Here is an 18,266-nt window from a genome sequence, read left to right as displayed (position 1 = left end):
GGTTTCTAAAACTGGTAATGTAGCAGAACGACATTTGAGACCTTGTTAAAACTTCTGAGGTCCCGTCTTCTGAATTAGACTCTCTTGGACCGAAGGCCAGGAATCTGTATTTGACAAGTTTCCTGGGTGACCTGGATACACAGCCTGGTTTGGGAACCCTGGCCTGGGGACCTCCCAAGACTTTTGTTGGCCCTAGGGCAGAGCTAATGTAACGACTGCTCCAAATCATGCCCAGGTTTCTGTTTTGTTTTGTTTTTTTGCTTGGCTGTGCTAAAGCCCAGAGAGGGAGACAGGGAGCTCAGGATTAGGACACGGCTTCTGCCTTCACAGATCCCCAGTGCAATGTTTAAATCATGGTACCAGCTATGATTTAGGGCAACCATCGTGCCCTCCATAGACACATATAGATTGCTAGAGAAACCAGCCCTTGAATGGTAAAGCAGGAGAGTGACTAAGAGTTGTACCAGTGACTTTTTAAACTTTTATTTATTTTTTTTCTGAGACGGAGTCTCGCTCTCTTGCCCAGGCTGGAGTACAGTGGCGCTATCTCAGTTCACTGCAACCGCCACCTCCCAGGTTCAAGCAATTCTCCCGCCTCAGCCTCCTGAGTATCTAGGATTACAGGCGTGTACCACCGCGCCTGGTAATTTTTGTATTTTTAGTAGAGACGGGATTTCACCATATTGGCCAGGCTGGTCTCAAACTCCTGACCTCATAATCTGCCTGCCTCAGCCTCCCAAAGTGCTGGGATTACAGGCACAAGCTGCTGCGCCCAGCCTGTACTAGTGACTTTTTTAAAAAAAGTTGATGCTGGTGAAAATTCAACAGAGCTGCACTTGCCACTCTCAAACTAAATTGGTATAATGGCTCATTTGTTTCTTTCTGTATGTGTTTCAAACTCTATCAGCAAAGCCACAAAATATACAGAGAAAGATATAGAAAAGAAAAATAAAGCTTCAAATGGAAGAATAAGGAAATACGCTGAAATATGAAGTGAATATGGTGCTTAAGTAAGTGTGCAAGGCTAAAATGATTGTAACCCATATTCTAGTGGTCAGTACTGGGATCACATGAAATACATAAGTAGACATACAAACTAAAAATATATTTTAGTTTACAATGAAAAATGTGTGGTAATGGAAAGAGAAGATTAGATCTACAACAAAGGAGTCAAGTCACTCAGGTGGAGCATTTTTAAAAAACTAAGCTGTAGGACTATTCAATGTTTGGTAGAATTATCCGCTGAGACCATCTGGGCCTGCAAGATTTCTTCTTGGGGAGCTTTTAAGTTACAAATTCAACTTCTTTAATGGTTAAATAGTCCTATAACCATAAATAAATAAATTTTATTCAAATTTGAAAACCTCCTGAAAAATAAATCTCTTCTGGTTTCAACTCTGACCTGTAAAGAACTTGGAAATTGTTACTCCTGTCCTCAAAGAAGATAAAAGCCCCTTCCCCCTAAAAAACCTAAAAATCAATGACTTCTCTTGGACCCATTGAAGAACTGAGGTCACAGGGCTAACTGCCACTTCGAAATCTGGAGAGGTAGGCAAATCCACAGATCTTAGCTGAGGTCTGCTTCCCTGGAGCAGAAGTTGCTGGAGCCACTCTGGTAGGAATGCTTACATGGTGATTTAAATGAATTGCCGGAGGCTGAGTGTGGGCAAGCATGAGAGTAGGAAACTCTTGGGGGTTGCAGTTTTAGATGGGGGGCCATAGTTCTGTGGGTTTTACCTTTAGGGACCCCATCATCTCATGATGAAGAATCAAAAAAGATCCCACCCGTTCTGGCTCTGGTAAGGGGAGGGAAAAGTAACCATTGTGGAATACACCCAGTGTGTTCTCCATAACAAAGGAGAGTACTCCAGGAAAAACTTCACCAGAGCCTTAGCTCACCTGGAGGATGGGGCCTTTCCCCAACTCAGCACACACTGGCTTTCCCAACTCCCCTAAGGGCCTAAGGGCAGGGTGGGGTGGGGTGGGGGAAGCAGGTGTTAAAAATCATTTGTGAAGGATATGTTCCCTCCCCAATACCTTATAACCACACTAGCAGTTTCCAGTATCATCATCATCATCATAATAAATTACAGCTGAAAGGGTCACAAGACAGACTGTCTAGAGAGTGGTCCTTAGGAAAGCCAAAAGACAACAGGGGAGTCAAGACATTGGAGAAGCAAAGCCTCTGGCCCCTCTGGCTTATCTGTGAAGTCCTGTTCCAAAAGTGAGAAAACTGGCTCCCATCACCCATCATCTATCCACTTAACCATTCAGTTCCAATTTAGATGTAAAGCAGTATCAACATCGTTAACCTGCATGGTCTGGAGTGAAAGGATCAAGGTTGGTCAGATTCCTGTGCTCAAGAATTTGAACTGAGAAATGGAAAGAACGACACAGTTGATGGAAGCTGAAGGTGAAAGAAGCCAAGAGGTAGGGTGGAGGCCATGATGGGTCAGATGGGCCTCTCAAGTTACAAGTAAAGAAGAGTCCTTGTGTAGACTAGTGATGTGATTGCAGAGGGAAAGTGTGAGCCAGTCATGCTCAGAGGCCAGGGCAGACTCAGGGAGAGGCTGAGTCCTTTTGATGGCAGATTGCTGGTGTGAAGGGGCGGGTTCTTTCTGCTGAGGTGCCCCAAGCTGCTGTGACTGGAGCAGGACTGAGTGACCTCGAGAACTTGGCTGGGCTCTGGTCTTCCCTGCACCCTTGCAAGGTGCTTGTTACTATGATGGCTACGGTGCATGTTTATAATACACTCCCCTACACACACACACACACACACACACACACACACACACACACACACACCACCCTCGAGGAAACTCAACCCAAACTCTGAGCCTGTAAACCAGCCAGAAAAGTTCTGATGGAATAGGTGACACATGCAATTTTGGAAAGATTGATTTTGAGATGTCTCTTTACACAGGACATGGGGAGGCAATTGGTCAGGAACTAAGGAAAGAGGTGTGGACTAGATATCAAGACCTGGGCATCATTAGGAAGAGGGTGGCAGTGACACACAGCAGGAGGGAAAGCCACAGCACAGGGAGCAGCATAGATCAAGGGGAGCTGAGGCCCAGGCTAGAGCCCCAGGGAGCCTCCATACTTGGTGGCCAGCTTTGGAAATGGAAGAGCAGTGGAGATGGAAGCATTTTATTCAGCGAGAACTGGGAGAAACCACAGAAAGGGAGAATTTCAAGAGCAGGGGCATCCACTGTTGTCAAATAGCAACACTAGCACACAACAAAATATAATCCATGATAAAGATAGCAATAAATTGGCCGGGCACAGTGGCTCACACCTGCAACCCCAGCACTTTGGGAGGCCAAGGTGTGTAGATCACCTGAGGTCAGGAGTTTGACACCAGCCTGGCCAACATGGTGAACTCCCATCTCTACTAAAAATACAAAATTAGCTGGGCATGATGGCGCATGCCTGCAATCCCAGCTACTCAGAGGACTGAGGTGGGAGAATCGCTTGACCACGGTGGTTGCAGTGCATCATTGAATTCCAGCCTGGGCGACAAGAGCAAAATTCCGTCTCAATAAATAAATAAACAAATAAACAAATGGCAATAAATCACTGTGGAAATTAAACTATTGTTCAACGATAGTTGGGGGAGAATGTTCAAGTTCACAAGCGATCAGAGAAAAGCAAATTAAACCAATGAACTAGATTTTCTAAATTCTTGCCAAACTGACTGGTGCACAGACACTCTGGTGGCCACATGACACTGTTACATCCTTTCTAGAAGGCAATTTGGCAGCTGATATCAAGAAACTTAAAAACTTGTATGCCCTTTCACTCAGTAACACAGGGCAGTTTCAATTCTAGGAAACTTCCCTAAGAAAATAAACATCATTGGGGTCAAAGATTCATAGGCCAAGATGTTTGTCTCAGCAGTACAGTAATAGGGAAAGAATAGAACATGCTAAATGTTGAGGAGTGGAGACAATTTATGGTACACGTGTTAAAATCAGTGTTAAAGGTTCGTTAACACTGCATAGGAAGAGTTTTCAGTGGTGTGATAAAGTGCTTGTGATGCAATGTTAAGGGGAAAAAAGAATACACATTTCTATAAATCACATGTTTTCACCTCTGCTTTAAGAAAAAGATCAAAAGGAAATATACAAAACATTAAGAGTTTATGTCTAGGTGGTAGCTGTTAGGGTGATTGGAAAATACAGATAAATATTTTTACAACTAGAATTTCAACAACATTCATTTCTATATTGGTGACTTCTAAAAATCTTTTCTGAGCTTAAAAATCTTTGTTTCTATAAAAGTAAATCAACTCAATGAAAGTTAATTAACTTGAACAATGTGTTGAAATAATTAAATTGATAAGAAAACTCATTGAATTTTTAAAAAGCACTAAGTCTGCTGTGATTATATAAATACTATGTACAGAGAAAATTATTTTAGTGATGGGAGGAAAAGGAGACAGGAATGGACAATTAGCCTACGTAGAAACGTGTGTGTGTGTGTGTGTGTGTGTGTATGAGAGAGAGAATTAATGTGATTCCTTTATGAATACATATCAGGAAACAATATTTTCTCCATTTTTCTATTCTTTTAAAAAGATTTTAAACGCAGAAAAATTTAGAGATTTGCAGAATTATATAACCCATTCCTAGATTTAATAAATGTTAGCATTCTGTCATATTCAGTTTATTTTTTAGGAAATAAACATTATAGAAACATTTGAATTCCCTGCTCACCCCCACGCCTCCCCCCACAACCAGTTGGTTCTCTCCTCCCCCGCCTCCTGCCATATCACACCTCCTTTGTTGGTTCACTGAGTTTGAACTTATGAGAGGAAAAGCTGTCAGAGCTCCTTGCATTTGTGCGTGCAGCACAGCAGGGCCTTCAGAGCTGCCCTCCCGATACACGGCCTGTCCAGGCAGACTCAGCCTGGCCTGGCAGGTCCCGCATTCACTAAGGTTAGCGGGATTCCCTGACTATGGCCCTCCAAAGGCACCTCCACCCACCCAGGGGTCCTGGGAACTCTCCCTGCTCCGCCCCATAGGCTGGGTAGCCTGGAAGAGTCTTGCCACCGGGCAGTCTCTTCTTTGGTACCAGAGGCCTTGACTGTGAACCATGGTCCCTTCTGGCTTGAGATTAGTATGGTAGGTGGTATCTCCTGGACCCCTCCCACCACCCCTGCAGCCTGTTATTCTAACCTTCCCCCCAACCCTTTTTTTTTTTTTTTTGGTCTTTCACAGCCAACTCTGAGAAGTGATTTGCCATATTTCTTCATTTGGGAATTGAAAGCATTGGGGAAGCACAGGCATGAGGAACAGTGAAGAGCAGGAGCTCTTACAGTCCATCTGCTGGGGGTTTAATTTACTATCTCCTGCCAGGCTCATTCGTTCATTCATCAAATACTTAATGAGCCTCCACTCTATGGGAAGCACTGCTGTGGGCTTGGATGATACCATGTTGAGCAGACACAGACTCAGTTCCTGTCTATATTAGTTTTCCTTTACTTCTGTAACAAATTACTACAAATTTGAGGCTCACAAAAACACAAATTTATTGTCTTACAATTCTGGAGGCCTGATGTCTAAAATCAAGGTGTGGCTGGTTCCTTCTGGAGGCTTCAGAGAAAGATTTGTTTCTTGGCCTCTTCCAGCTTCTGGAGGCCACCTGCATCCCTCGGCTTGCAGCCCCTTCCTTCATTTTCAATGTGCCTCACTCCAACCTCTGATTCTGCCATGTCTCTTTTTTCTAATGTCTGACTCTCTTGTGTGCCACCTATAAGGCCCCTTATGATTACAGTGGGCCCACTGAGATAATCCAGAAAAATCTCCGCATTTTAAGATCCTTCACTTAATGCCACCTGCAAAGTCCCTTTTGCATGGAAGGTAGCATATTCACTAGTTCTGGGGATTTGGACCTGGACACTTTTGAGGGTGCATTACTCTGCCTATGACACCATCCCCACAGCAGTTTTCACTTACGTGATTAGTTGTTAAACAAGTCACTGCAAATGCAAGAAGGAGAGGCAGCAGCTTGGCAGGGAGCTCAGTGGCTGCCCCCAGGAAGTCACTTGCTCAGGACCTGGAGGCTGAGGAAGATGTGACAGACAGAGAGGGAAGAGAGGGGTAATTCACACAGTGGGCACAGCAGGTGGCAAGACAGGGAAGGCAGGTGGTAGGACAGGACCAGGTGAGGACAGGGATTTTCTGACATTTGTGGGTTGGGAGGAAAGACAGGAGGAAAGAGGGGCCTGAAATGAGGCAATGGAAAGGCAGAGGCCAGAGAGCCCAGACCTAGGTAATTTGGTTCAGGATTCTTTTCTTAACATCAATCAGATAGTGTAATAAGGGATCACAGACTGACTTGTTTTTTGAAAATTTCCTCCAGCTGCATTGTGTGAAGAAGACCCTGGTGAAGGGATTCTGACCATGGCCAAAATGACAGAGTAAATTCTCCCCAAAGATGTCCAGGTCTGAATCTCTGCAGCCTGTGCCTGTTATGTTACATGGTAAGGGAGAATTCAGAAAGCAGAAGGAGTTAAGGTTTCTAACCAGCTGACCCTAACAGGGATAGTATCCTGGATAATCTAGGTGGGCCAGTGTAATCACAAGGGGCCTTAAATGTGGAAGAGAAAGGCAGGAGAATCAATGTCACATTGATGTGATATGAGAAAGACCTGACAGGTCATTGCTGGCTTTGAAGATGGAGGGGGCCCGTAAGCCAAGGAGTGCAGGCAGTCTCTAGAACAGCCGTCCCCATCCTTTTTGGCACCAGGGATCAGTTCTGTGGAAGACAATTTTTCCATGGATGGTGTGGGGAGGGGAATGGTTTTGGGATGATTCAAGAGTATTGTATTTATTGTATGCTTTATTTTTATAATTATTACATTATAATATATAATGAAGTAATTATACAAGTCACAATAATGTAGAATCAGTGGGAACCCTGAGTTTGTTTTCCTTCAACTAGATGGTCCCATCTGGGGGTGATGGGAGACAGTGACAGGTCATCAGGCATTAGATTCCCATAAGGAGCACCCAACCTAGATCCTTCTGCATGCACAGTTCACAATAGGGTTCATGCTCCTATGAGAATCTAATGCCCCACTAATCTGAAAGGAAGTGGAGCTCAGGCAGGAATGCAAATGATGGGGAGTGGCTATAAATACAGTTGAAGCTTCTCTTGGTTGCCCGCTGCTCACCACCTGCTGTGCAGCCTGGTCCTAATAGGCCATGGACCAGTACCTGTCTGTGGCCTGGGGATTGGGGACCCCTGCTCTAGAAGCTGGAAAAGATAAGGAAACAGATTCTCTCCTTGAGCCTCCAGAAAGGAACACAGCCCTGTGAATGCTTTGATTTTAGTCCCATGAGATCCGTTGTGGACTTCTTAACTCCAGCACTATAAGATGATGAATTCATGTTGCTGTGCTCATTTGTTACAGCAGCAATAAGAAACTTACCAGCTTGGAAGTTCAGGGGGCCATTGGGGATATCAATGGAGCAGGAAGCACAGGTAGGGAGACTTGGCCAATTGCTCTTTTAGAGATCTTGCCCCTGGGATGTGGGGAGCTGGACAGATGCTTTGAAAAAGGGGTCTCTGGCCAGGCGCAGTGGCTCACGCCTGTAATCCCAGCACTTTGGGAGGCTGAGGCGGGCAGATCACGAGGTCAGGAGTTCGAGACAAGCCTGGCCAACATAGTGAAACCCCATCTCTACTAAAAATACAAAAAATTAGCTGGGTATGGTGGTGTGTGCCTGCAATCCCAGCTACTTGGGAGACTGAAGCAGGAGAATTGCTTGAACCTGGGAGGCAGAGGTTGCAGTAGCCGAGATCCTGCCATTGTGATCCAGCCCAGGCAACGGTGTGAGACTCTATCTCAAAAAAAAAAAAAAAAAAAAGAAAAAGAAAAAGAAAAGAAAAAAGAAAAAGAGGACTCTGCCAAAAAGCCCTAAGTGAAGGAGGAGCTGGGCCCTGGGGAGCTGAGAGAAATGAGGGTAAAGAATGTGCGTTTATAGAGAATAAAGAAGATGAAGGTCTTGGCCACCTCACGGAAGGTGGGGACGAGAGGCAGGAGAGGGGGAGAAAGGCACGCACCGTATCCAGGGCCTGCTATGTCCTCAGTTCATGGAGTCTTTATGTTTCATTTCACAGACGAGGAAATAGAGGCTTAGAAGCAGAAATCAAGTGACAAGCTCAGGCCATAGGGCTGAACAACAATGATGTGAATATTCAAGCTCCTGTTGGTTTGGAGAGGCAAATATAGCCCTGCGGAGACTGTCAGCTCCTGAGGTAGTGTCAAAACATTATGAGTTTGTGTGGTGGACATGGAGCTGCACTGCCCAGATCCCCTTTAGGAAGGCACAGTGGCCAGCACACAGTGGTGTGCGGTCAGCTGCTGGCTGCAAACTCTTTCCTGTTTACCTTGCCCTAAGTTGCACCCCAGGGAATCTGTATTCAACCCCTTAGGAGCCAGGGTGTGAGAGTCTGGCCACTTGGGCCAAATGTTGATACTGCCAGGCGAGCTTGCTGCAGGCCCTTGGCCGACCATGGCTATGTGGGGCCTGCGTCACAGATTGGTCTTCCTCAGCTCATCCTGCCCCGCCAGGATTGACCCCTAATAAACTCAGCCTCTGCTTCAGAGAACCTAACCTGCAAGAGGAGCAGAGCAAGTCTTTGGACAGGCAAGACAGTCTTTGGAGAGAAGGAGGCTCAGTGGAGGGCTGAGGGGGCTCCGCTTTGCATTCTAGGTAATGTTTTCTCCAAGCTGCTTTTATTTTTAGTACAGAAAAATGAGACAGGGTCCTCCCCATGTTTAAAGTTTCTTTTGGTTTTCATTTTCTCTCCTTTGGAGGTGAGATGTGGGTGCTTGCACGTGTCTGGCTGAGGGAGAAGCACTGCTCCTGAGCCTGATGGCGGGGAATCTCTGGGAACTTGGTGTCCTCCTCCTCCGGCTGAGACACACCCAGGTTCACCTTCAGCTCTGGCTGGCTATGCAACTCACCTCCTTCACCCTCCAGCCCCCAACCGCCTGCATGTCATAGTGAAACCAGCAGAGGGCTGGCAGAGGATACCACGTGGCTGCCTGATTCCTTTCCAAGAGGGAAACCGACATTATCCATTCAAAGGGCAGAGGGAGCCATTGCTTACAGCAGCCTTTCCTCCCCAACCTTTCCGCCTCCGTCCTGGCTTCACCTTCTAGGGAAAGTGGGGACGCTCCATCTGCACAGCAGCTTGTGGTAGGGTGGAGGGGGCTTGGTAGCCACAGTGGACCCCCACAAGCCCTCAACCAAGGACCACGTGACAACAGGGATATGCACATTAACCCAAATTATTTGTCTACTTCAGTCCCTGAACACTTTGTGCATCAGAAATTCTCTTAAATATAAAGCGAGGAACATTCTTCTGCTTGTCTTTTTATTAACAGAGGTCAGAATGCAGGAGAGAAGAGGGATGGGGAGCCAGTCAGGGAAAGGAGCGCAGGCCTTCTCTACCCAGCCCAACCTGCAGGCTCCTCAGTGATCTGGTTATACCGTCTGTATGTGCGTATGTAGTTGTGTGCTAGGAAGTGGCTGGAGCCTCTGTTCTGTAGTCTCTGCTGATTTCTGTATTGTAAACACTTCCCCCGCAACTGATATCAGGCTGTCCAGGAGACATCACTGAGCACAGAGTTAGGAGGAGCTGGGCAGTAGACCCCCATCAGGGAGGATTCCACCATCAAAACACAATAGATATGAGACCCTTAAGAGCATAGAATACAGTAAGATGCAGTAAAATAATTAAGAAGTGATGAGTTGGGGTATTTATTATCTTGGTTTTTAATATAATTTATTTAATTTTAAGTTTATGAAATTTAATTTTACAATGGCTGTGTTTAACCCCTGGTTCACAACATTTCTGATCATTTAATAAGTAGCTTTCACAGGCCAGTGAGGAGCCTACAGCACTGCACTCCAGCCACTCAGCAACTCCAAGTCCCCTCATATCTATCATCCTAAATGCCATGAGGGGTGAGTCTGTGGGCTCAGATACTGTGTGGCGTCCCTTACCTCCACCCTCTGCTCCCAGCCTACCTTCTCTTTCGCAGTGTCTCCGAGGGAACTGCAGATGAACTTTACTTCCTGGAGGGAGTGAGCATAATGTAGTGCAAAGGGTTTTTCAAGTCTTCCATTCACTTAGAATGATGTTGGGTGAGTTACTTGACTACTCTGAGCCTCAGTCTCTCAATCTCTAAAATGGGGTAATAGGAGTTACTTCATAGGGTTACTATGCTTTTGATAGGGATTGTTAACTATATCCCAATATCTATGCCTCCCCCCGCCCCACCATTTACAGAGCAGTAGAATTTTTAGCTGAATAAATACTGTCTGAATTGAAGACTGTACTTCCCAGCCTCTATGGCAGCTAGAGAAATAAATTCTTTTTTTTTTTTTTTTGAGATGGAGTGTCACTCTTTCACTTAGACTGGAGTGCAATAGTGTGATCTTGGCTCAAAGCACCTTCCACCTCCTGGGCTCAAGAGATTCTCCCACATCAGCCCCCCAAGTAGCTGGGACCACAGGCATGCACCACCATGCCTGGCTAATTAGATAAATAAATAAATTCTGCTTATTGCTATAAAGTGGAAGTGATATGTGTAATACCCAGGCTGTACCCTTGAAAGGTAAGAACATGTCTCCCTTTCTGATGTTCTCTCTTCCTGCTGGCTGGAATGCTGAGAGTAGAAGTTGCTATCTGGGCTGGGCACAGTGGCTCATACCTATAATCCCAGCACTTTTGGAGGCCAGGGCAGGAGGATCACTTGAAGTCAGGAGTTCAAGACCAGCCTGGCCGACATGGTGAAACCCTATCTCTACTAAAAATACAAAAATTAGCTGGGCATGGTGGTGAGTGCCTCTAGTCCCAGTTACTTAGGAGGCTGAGGCAGGATAGTTGCTTGAACCCAGGAGGCAGAGGCTGCAGTGAGCCGAGATCATGCCACTGCACTCCAACGTGGGTGACAGAGGGAGATTCCATCTCAAAAAAAAAAAAGAAAAAGAAAAAAAAAGAGAGAAGTTGCCATCTGGACCATGAGGGAGAAGCCTCATGTTGAGTGGCAGAGGAACCAGGTACTAGGAGCCTTGGTCTGATAATCATGGGGTTACCTTACCAGGCCTGGTCCACCTACTCAGCTTTTTATGAGTGACAGAAATGGTATTAAGCCTTCATAATTTTGAGTCATTTTTTTTTTTCATTTTTTTATTGTAGTGAAATATGCATGATACAAAATTTACAATTTTAAGCATTTTTTAAGTGTGCAATTCAGTAGAACTAAGTACATTTACAATGTTGTGTGACCATCCTCATGATCTGTTTCCAGAATAGGTTTTTCCCATCTCAAACAGAAACTCTGTATCCATTAAACAACAACTCCTCATTTCCCCCTCTTCCAGCCTCAGATAATCCCTGTCTTACTTTCTGTCTCTATGAATTTGACTATTTTAGGTACCTCATACAAGTGGAATCATACAATTTTTGTCCTTTGTGACTGGCTTCTTTCATTTAGCATGATGCCTTCATGGTTCACCATGTTGTAGCATGCATCAGAATCACCTTCCTTTTTAAGACTGAATAATATTCCATTGTATGAATATATCACATTTGCTTATCCATTCATTGGTCAATGGACACTTGGGTTGTTTCCACATCTTTGACTACTGCGAATAATGTTGCTATGAGCATTTGTGTACAGGTGATTTTGAGTCTTTTTGTTAAAGCAGTGGAACAAATATACTAACACCAGTCTTAAATAATGCACACAGTGTCATTGCAGTGCCTGGCATTTATTTCCTCTCTTTGCTAGTTTTTTTTTTTTTTTTTCTGGAGAGTAAATCAAGGGGTGTAGTAAAGAAAAAGTTTGGGATGAAACCAGTGACTGGCTCAGACTAGCTCACAAAAGCCAATGGTTACACTTTCAGTAAATTTGTGAGCTGGGTGTTAAGCTCATGTTGACTTGCAACTGGCCATGGTGGGGGTATTTACACTATGGTAATTGGCGAACAGTATAGATCGGGGCTTTTCTGGTTTCTGAGAGAGCTGGTTGTTAAACATGAGCATGTCCCTGGAGAAAAACCCTCTTTTGCTGGAGGCCCACAATACTTTGTTATAATTCCATCTTAGGTGGAGGAGACTGTGAAAATTTTGTTAACTGTGTTGTTTGTGAGCGATCATTGTTGTGTGTGAGGTTTGTGAAGCAGACATTTATCTGTGCATGTATGTATATATCCTTTCTGAAAATTGCCTAAGGTCATGGCAGAGAGGACACTAGCTAGACATGTTTGCCGTGTGTTGGGGGCTAGGAGAGTGCTTCATGTTGAGATGGCTGCTGATAAGTGGAACCTCCATCAGCCTGGGGACCCCTGAATGATAAGAATTCATAGAAGCCCCAGCTGCCCTGTGGTGGACGGGTAGCACGAACAAGAAATGCGCCTTTGTTATTTTAAGCCAGTGAGGTGTTGAAGTTGTTTGTTCTGCATCATAATCTAGTTTATCCTAACAGATACATCCCCCAAGTGGAGATGTCTGGTAGGTAGCTGCATATATAAAAAGAGTGTACTAGACTGCATGTAAACGGCATTTAAATCCATGGGATTAGTTGAGCTCTATAAATGGAAAAGAAAAGCGGTCCAAAGACAGAGCTCCGGGGGTTCATCTATGTGTAAATGTTAGAGGGATGAGGAGGAACCAGAGAAAGAGTGAGAAGGGGTAATTGGCTAGTGGGAGGGGGAAGGCCAAGAATGTGGGGTGCTGGAAGCCGAGTGAAGAAAGGATCAGACAGGAGGAAGGAGAAATTTACAGAATGGTTAGGAGTGTAAGTTAAGGCCTGAGAGTCATCTTGGCACCAGCAAAGGGGAGGTTTCTGGGGACCTGCGAGGGGCCAGGGTACAGGCTGACTGGCATTAACTTACTGATACTCTCAGCCATTCTGTACATTTACAAAAGATAGGGAGGAGGAGAGCTAGAGAGAGGGCACACAGGCCTTCCTAGGACTCTGATGCAAAGGAATGACAGAGGAGGCAACACCTGGAGAAGGACGTGCGGGCAACAGAGGGCTTGGGGAGAATTGCTGGAGCTGTTGAGCGAGAGGAAATATGGGGCCTAGGGCAAAGGAGTTGCCCGTAGCTGGCAAGATCCATCTCCAAGAACAGGAGCGAGGGGAGAGCTGAGACACAGAGCTCAGAGGATGGGGGAAAGGGAGTGGGCGCCTGTGCAATGCCTACTCCATGTAATGGGAAGCTCGTCACCAGAGGGAGGCTAGGAGGCTCTGAGGGAAGAGAGAGGCAGCAAAAGGCAGAAAGCCCCTGGACCAGGAGGGGCCTGCTGCCCGTGCTGTGCTCCCACTTCCCCCGTGGGCAGCTATCCAGCTGCCTTCTGCCCCACCAGCCTCAGGGGAAGAAGGTCCCAGAAGGCACAAAGGCAAGGGTAGTGGGTAACACTGGCCTGGAAATCCTTCCCTGCTGGCTGGCTGCCGACAGGTAGAAGTAGCCCACCTGTCCACCAGCCAGTCAGCGAGCAGACTTCCATCTTCTTTAGTAAACACCTTCTAAGCTCCCTACACTGAATGGTTGCTGGGGACATTAAAGTACTGTCTTTCCTACTAGACTCACTGCTATGTCATGTGACTGGAGCTCAGTTGGCAATGAGACTCTGAAGGGGGAGCAAGTAAGTCTTTCTGCCCAAGATGTGAAGGCAGAGCTTTGTAGGAGTTGGCATTAACAAGTCAGCAGTTTTTTTCTTTTCTTCTTTTTTGTTGAGACAGAGTCTCGCTTTGTCACCCAGGCTAGAGTGCAGTGGTGCGATCACAGCTCACTGCAATCTCTGCCTCCCAGGTTCAAGTGATTCTCATGCCTCAGCCTTCTGAGTAGCTGAGATTACAGGTGTGCACCACCATACTCAGCTAATTTTTTGTATTTTTAGTAGAGATGGGCTTTCACCATGTTGGCCAGGCTGGTCTTGAACTCCTGGCCTCAAGCAATCCACGCACCTCAGCCTCCCAAAGTTCTGGGTTACAGGCGTGAGCCACCATGCCCTGCACAAGTCAGCAGTTTTTCATTTTGTTTTGTTTTTCTCAGAAGGACGGGAAGGGCATTCCTGCAGAGAATAGCATTGGCCAAGGCACCCAGGTGTGAGGGGTTCAGCCTGCTGGCCTTACCTGCTGTAGAAGAGGCTCCCAGTGCAAATAAGTCTTTGTGGCTGTCAGGAGAAGGTTTCTGTGGGGAAGAATATTATTCAGGAAGCCTAAGGGGGCTTGATGGACAAGGACACAGGGAAGTGTCCCAGGGTGAGAGGGAGACCAGCAAATGGACCCTTCGATTATGGTAGGCCCATGTTCACTGAACTGGATTGTTCAGAATCCAACTCTAAAGTCTGTGATGGGGACCCTGCAGGGGCACCCTCCTTTAAGTCAGCAGTCAGAGGCTGAGCTTAGTCACTAACCTGGGGGTGTCACGTCTGGAAGGGACAGCTGTAGTATTTAAGTCACATGTGAGCCATCACATTCCTGAGTTATTCAATCACAAGAAGATTGATATCTCAAATCTGCAGAGGAGGGGAAAGGAGCTAATATTTCTTGGGGGCTGTTCTGTGATTTCTTTGAAACAACAGATAACATACTAAGTACTTTGGCATTTTCTCCCTTAAGCCAACACCATCCCTTCTTGTAGATGTTGTATCTATTAAGAAATAGGGGCTCAGAGATGTGCTGCACAACTGATACAGAGCCAAGGTGGCCAACTAAGAAACCTGTGCTCATTCCCAAATGGCATGAACCCAAACATCTGTGGGGGCCAAGCGAACATCAGCTCAGGTGTGATGATAAAGGGCAACTGAGCCTCCTGTTAATTAGAGGGAGTGACAGGGGGACTGTGTGCCACGTGGGAGTATAAGCCCAATCTTTCTGTATCTTTTAGTTTTTCCAAAGAAGCCAGAAATCTGGGTTTTGAATGACGTTTCCCACGTCTGAAATATCATTACTGAAAATACTGTGCTGCCCAAACAAGACACTTTGATGGGTCAGCCCCCAACTGTGAGTTGCCGTTTTCCAAGTGTCCTAGCTGGGAATGCGTTTAGCTGTGTGTAACACATTCCTGCTAGGGTAGTGCAAGCACACAGGAATTTGTCTTCTCCCATAACGAGAGGTCTCAGGAGGTAGTACAGGGCTGACGTGAGCTCTGCAATGCTGCTGTCATTGTCCCAGCTGCGTTCGTCTTTCTGCTCCATTTTCTTAAGTGGGAACAGCAAACAAAATACAGTTAGCCATCTGTGTCCATGGGCTCTGCATCCACAAATTCAACCAGGATAAAAAATATTTGGAAAAAAATAATGCAAATAAGAAACCAATAGAGTATAAGAACTCTTCAAATAGTATTTACATTGTATTAGGTACGACTGTAAGTTACTTAGAGATGATTTAATGTACAGGGGAGGATGTGTGTAGGGTATCTGCAAATACTATGCTATTTTCTATCAGGGACTTGAGGAGAAATCTGCAGATTTTAGTTTTCAAGGAAGTTCCGGAACCAATCTCCTGCAGATATTGAGGGAGGACTGTACTCAGCGTGTGTAAGCAAGGCAAGATCAGGGATCTGTCTGGTTGAAGTTTGCTTGCATTGCTCTTGGTGCAGACCTCCACCAGTGAAGTAAATCTGTAGAGGTATGTGCTGTGGGAGGAAGTCATTGTCCCCTCTGAGGGGTGCTTTCTTCTGAGTTGGCATGAGCAAAGAGGAACTTAGAACCTGGCTTTAGCTCTGCAAGGGGAAATTTCCTCCAAGTAAAATAAGAAATAATCTACATTCTTCTCTTACTGAAGACAATCTAGAGTGTCTTCTTCCCTCCCCTGATCTCTAGCTCATCTCACCAGGTGCAACCTTCACATCCTCTCCATAAAATTTCTCTGGATTGATAAAAAGTCAATCTACCTGAGCTGGATGAGAGATGAAATCGTCTCTTGATGCAGAGATGGTTTGAAGTAGAAGGAAAACCTCCCTATGCAGGGGTGAGGCTGTGTTGGAAGACAGTTGGAGGCTAGGGAAGTGTTGAGTGAAGGTCCTTCCTGGGACTCAAGGACTTCAGCATTTCCAGGGAGACAAGGTGAGTGGACTTTCAGGTATACCCTAGAGTGCATTCTTTTCTACCTGCAATATTCATGAACAAGAGCACTATTTTATTTTTCCTATTTTAGGAAAATTTCTCCCAAACGGTAAGATAGGGAGAAAAGCCCTCCTCCTCCCTCTGGCCTCCACCCAGGCTCAGGCTTTTTGTTTCAGCTGCAAGGGCTGTGGCTGGTATCTTTTCCCCTTCTCTAGGTGAGTGGGAGTAGCTGCGGAATATGTTAATTCACACACATCGAAGATGAACAAAGACCCAAATGACTGCAGAAAAGAGAACAACAGGATGCACAGAGCCTTAGACTAATCAATTAACTTACATTTTTTGCATAGAGGTTTGGAAGAAAAAATAATTACCAGGCTAAGGAAAGCCTTCCTAACTTCCAAAATTCCAATGACTTTCTCTACCAGGATTATGCTGGCATGTGGCAGAGGGCACACCAGAATCTGTAGGGCTTCCACGCAGGATATTCAAGTCTCAGGTGGTCAGCAGGCACAGCCTTCACAGCCAGGCCTTGCTTGGGACCCAGCTCCCGAGCGTGGTGAGAATTCTATTTAGGTCTTCTGTCTTTGCAGGTTTATTATTACTGGTTCTGGTGGGGTAGTTCTCTTTGAGGCAGTTTACACCGTGAATCTGAGTTGAACTCAGGCTCTGGCACTTACAACCAAGTGACCTCGCAGGTCTGTTTTCCCAAAAGCAGACCACCAGATAAACCTTTGCATGAAAGTGTTTCACTGCAAAATACTCCTAGGAAAATACAGTAGGGGGACAGGAGAGTGGGGCCAGGAAGGGAAGGAGGCCAGGCAGGGGTGCAAAGGGGCAGCATCGGACACAGTCCCATGGAAGGAGGAGGAAAGGCTCCCACTTGGCTCAATTCCACTGGAGCTCTAGGGTCAGTGGAGACCACACCTGAGTGTGCCTATCAAAGACAAGGGAGCTAGAAACATTTATACCCCTGCAACCAACAGTCTGAGGTTCAGGGTTTCCCTGGTACACCTAAATTCCCAGGCACCCCAGACTCTTGTGGGTAAGCGAAGTAGACCCTGGTAGTCAGAGGCAGCTGTTCTCAAAAGTGACAGAAGCCAGCCACTTGGGAGTTGTTGTTCATAACACTTGGGCAGTGGCTGAATCTGCTACAAGTGACCTCAAGCAGTTGACTTAGTCCGTGAGACCCATGTGAAAAATGGGGATTATAATGTACCCTCTTCACAGGATTGGCATAAGATCCAATAAGATGATACATAAATGTAAAGCACCCTGACAATTACTGCTCAGACATGGTGAACTCTCACTAAATAATACTATGATTATGCTGAACAATGGCACAAATTTAACTTCTGGATCTGTAGCCTATTAAGCCACCTTTTTCCTGTCCCCATGAAAGGCATGACTACTCCATCCTGAAGGACCCTTGCCTTGTCATCCTTGTTGGGGCTGAAATCCTGGTAGCCATCATCAATCTACCTGAGCTGGATGGGAGATGAAACCATTTACCTGCTCTGAAGTGGAAGGAAGCCCTCCCTGTGCAGGTGACCCCGTTCCTGTTCCCTGAGGCCTTCAGTTCCTACCTGCCAGTGTGACTCCTTCAAAGGGTTCCGTGCTGGGAGGCTGGCTGCTCATTTTGAAGATGTGGATACCACTCAGATATTATTGGAACTTGACTTTGAAGCCTGTCTAGTTCATGGAACAGCAAAGTCAATCACTTTTTACTAAACAGGTACTACGTGCCACACATTCTACCAAAGGCTTGCTAGGCAATAGTTACTTAATGTTCACAGTACCCTGGGAAGTAGGTGCCACTATCTCCATTTAAAGATTTCCCCTCAGGAATACTGAATTTGGAGGTCTTAAGAAGCTTCCTTAAAGTCACATAGTCAGGAAGAGGCATCTTGTCTACCTCCTTAGCCCACGTTTGGAGTCATGTGCAATTAATCCACTCACTCCTTAAAATAAACCTATGCATTCCCATTTGTGCATATTGAATTTTATAATTATTTCTTATCTACCTCCAAGATTTAATACAGGTTAAGCTTTCTGTGTGAGCTGCTGCTTCTGCTGCTGTCGTCGTCGTCTTCTTCTTCTTCTTCTTCTTCTTCTTCTTCTTCTTCTTCTTCTTCTTCTTCTTCTTCTTCTTCTTCTTCTTC

Source organism: Piliocolobus tephrosceles, chromosome 2, assembly GCF_002776525.5.
Source record: "Piliocolobus tephrosceles isolate RC106 chromosome 2, ASM277652v3, whole genome shotgun sequence".
NCBI lineage: Eukaryota > Metazoa > Chordata > Mammalia > Primates > Cercopithecidae > Piliocolobus > Piliocolobus tephrosceles.
The sequence above is the reverse complement of the archived record's forward strand: the minus strand, read 5'-3'. Positions refer to the sequence as shown.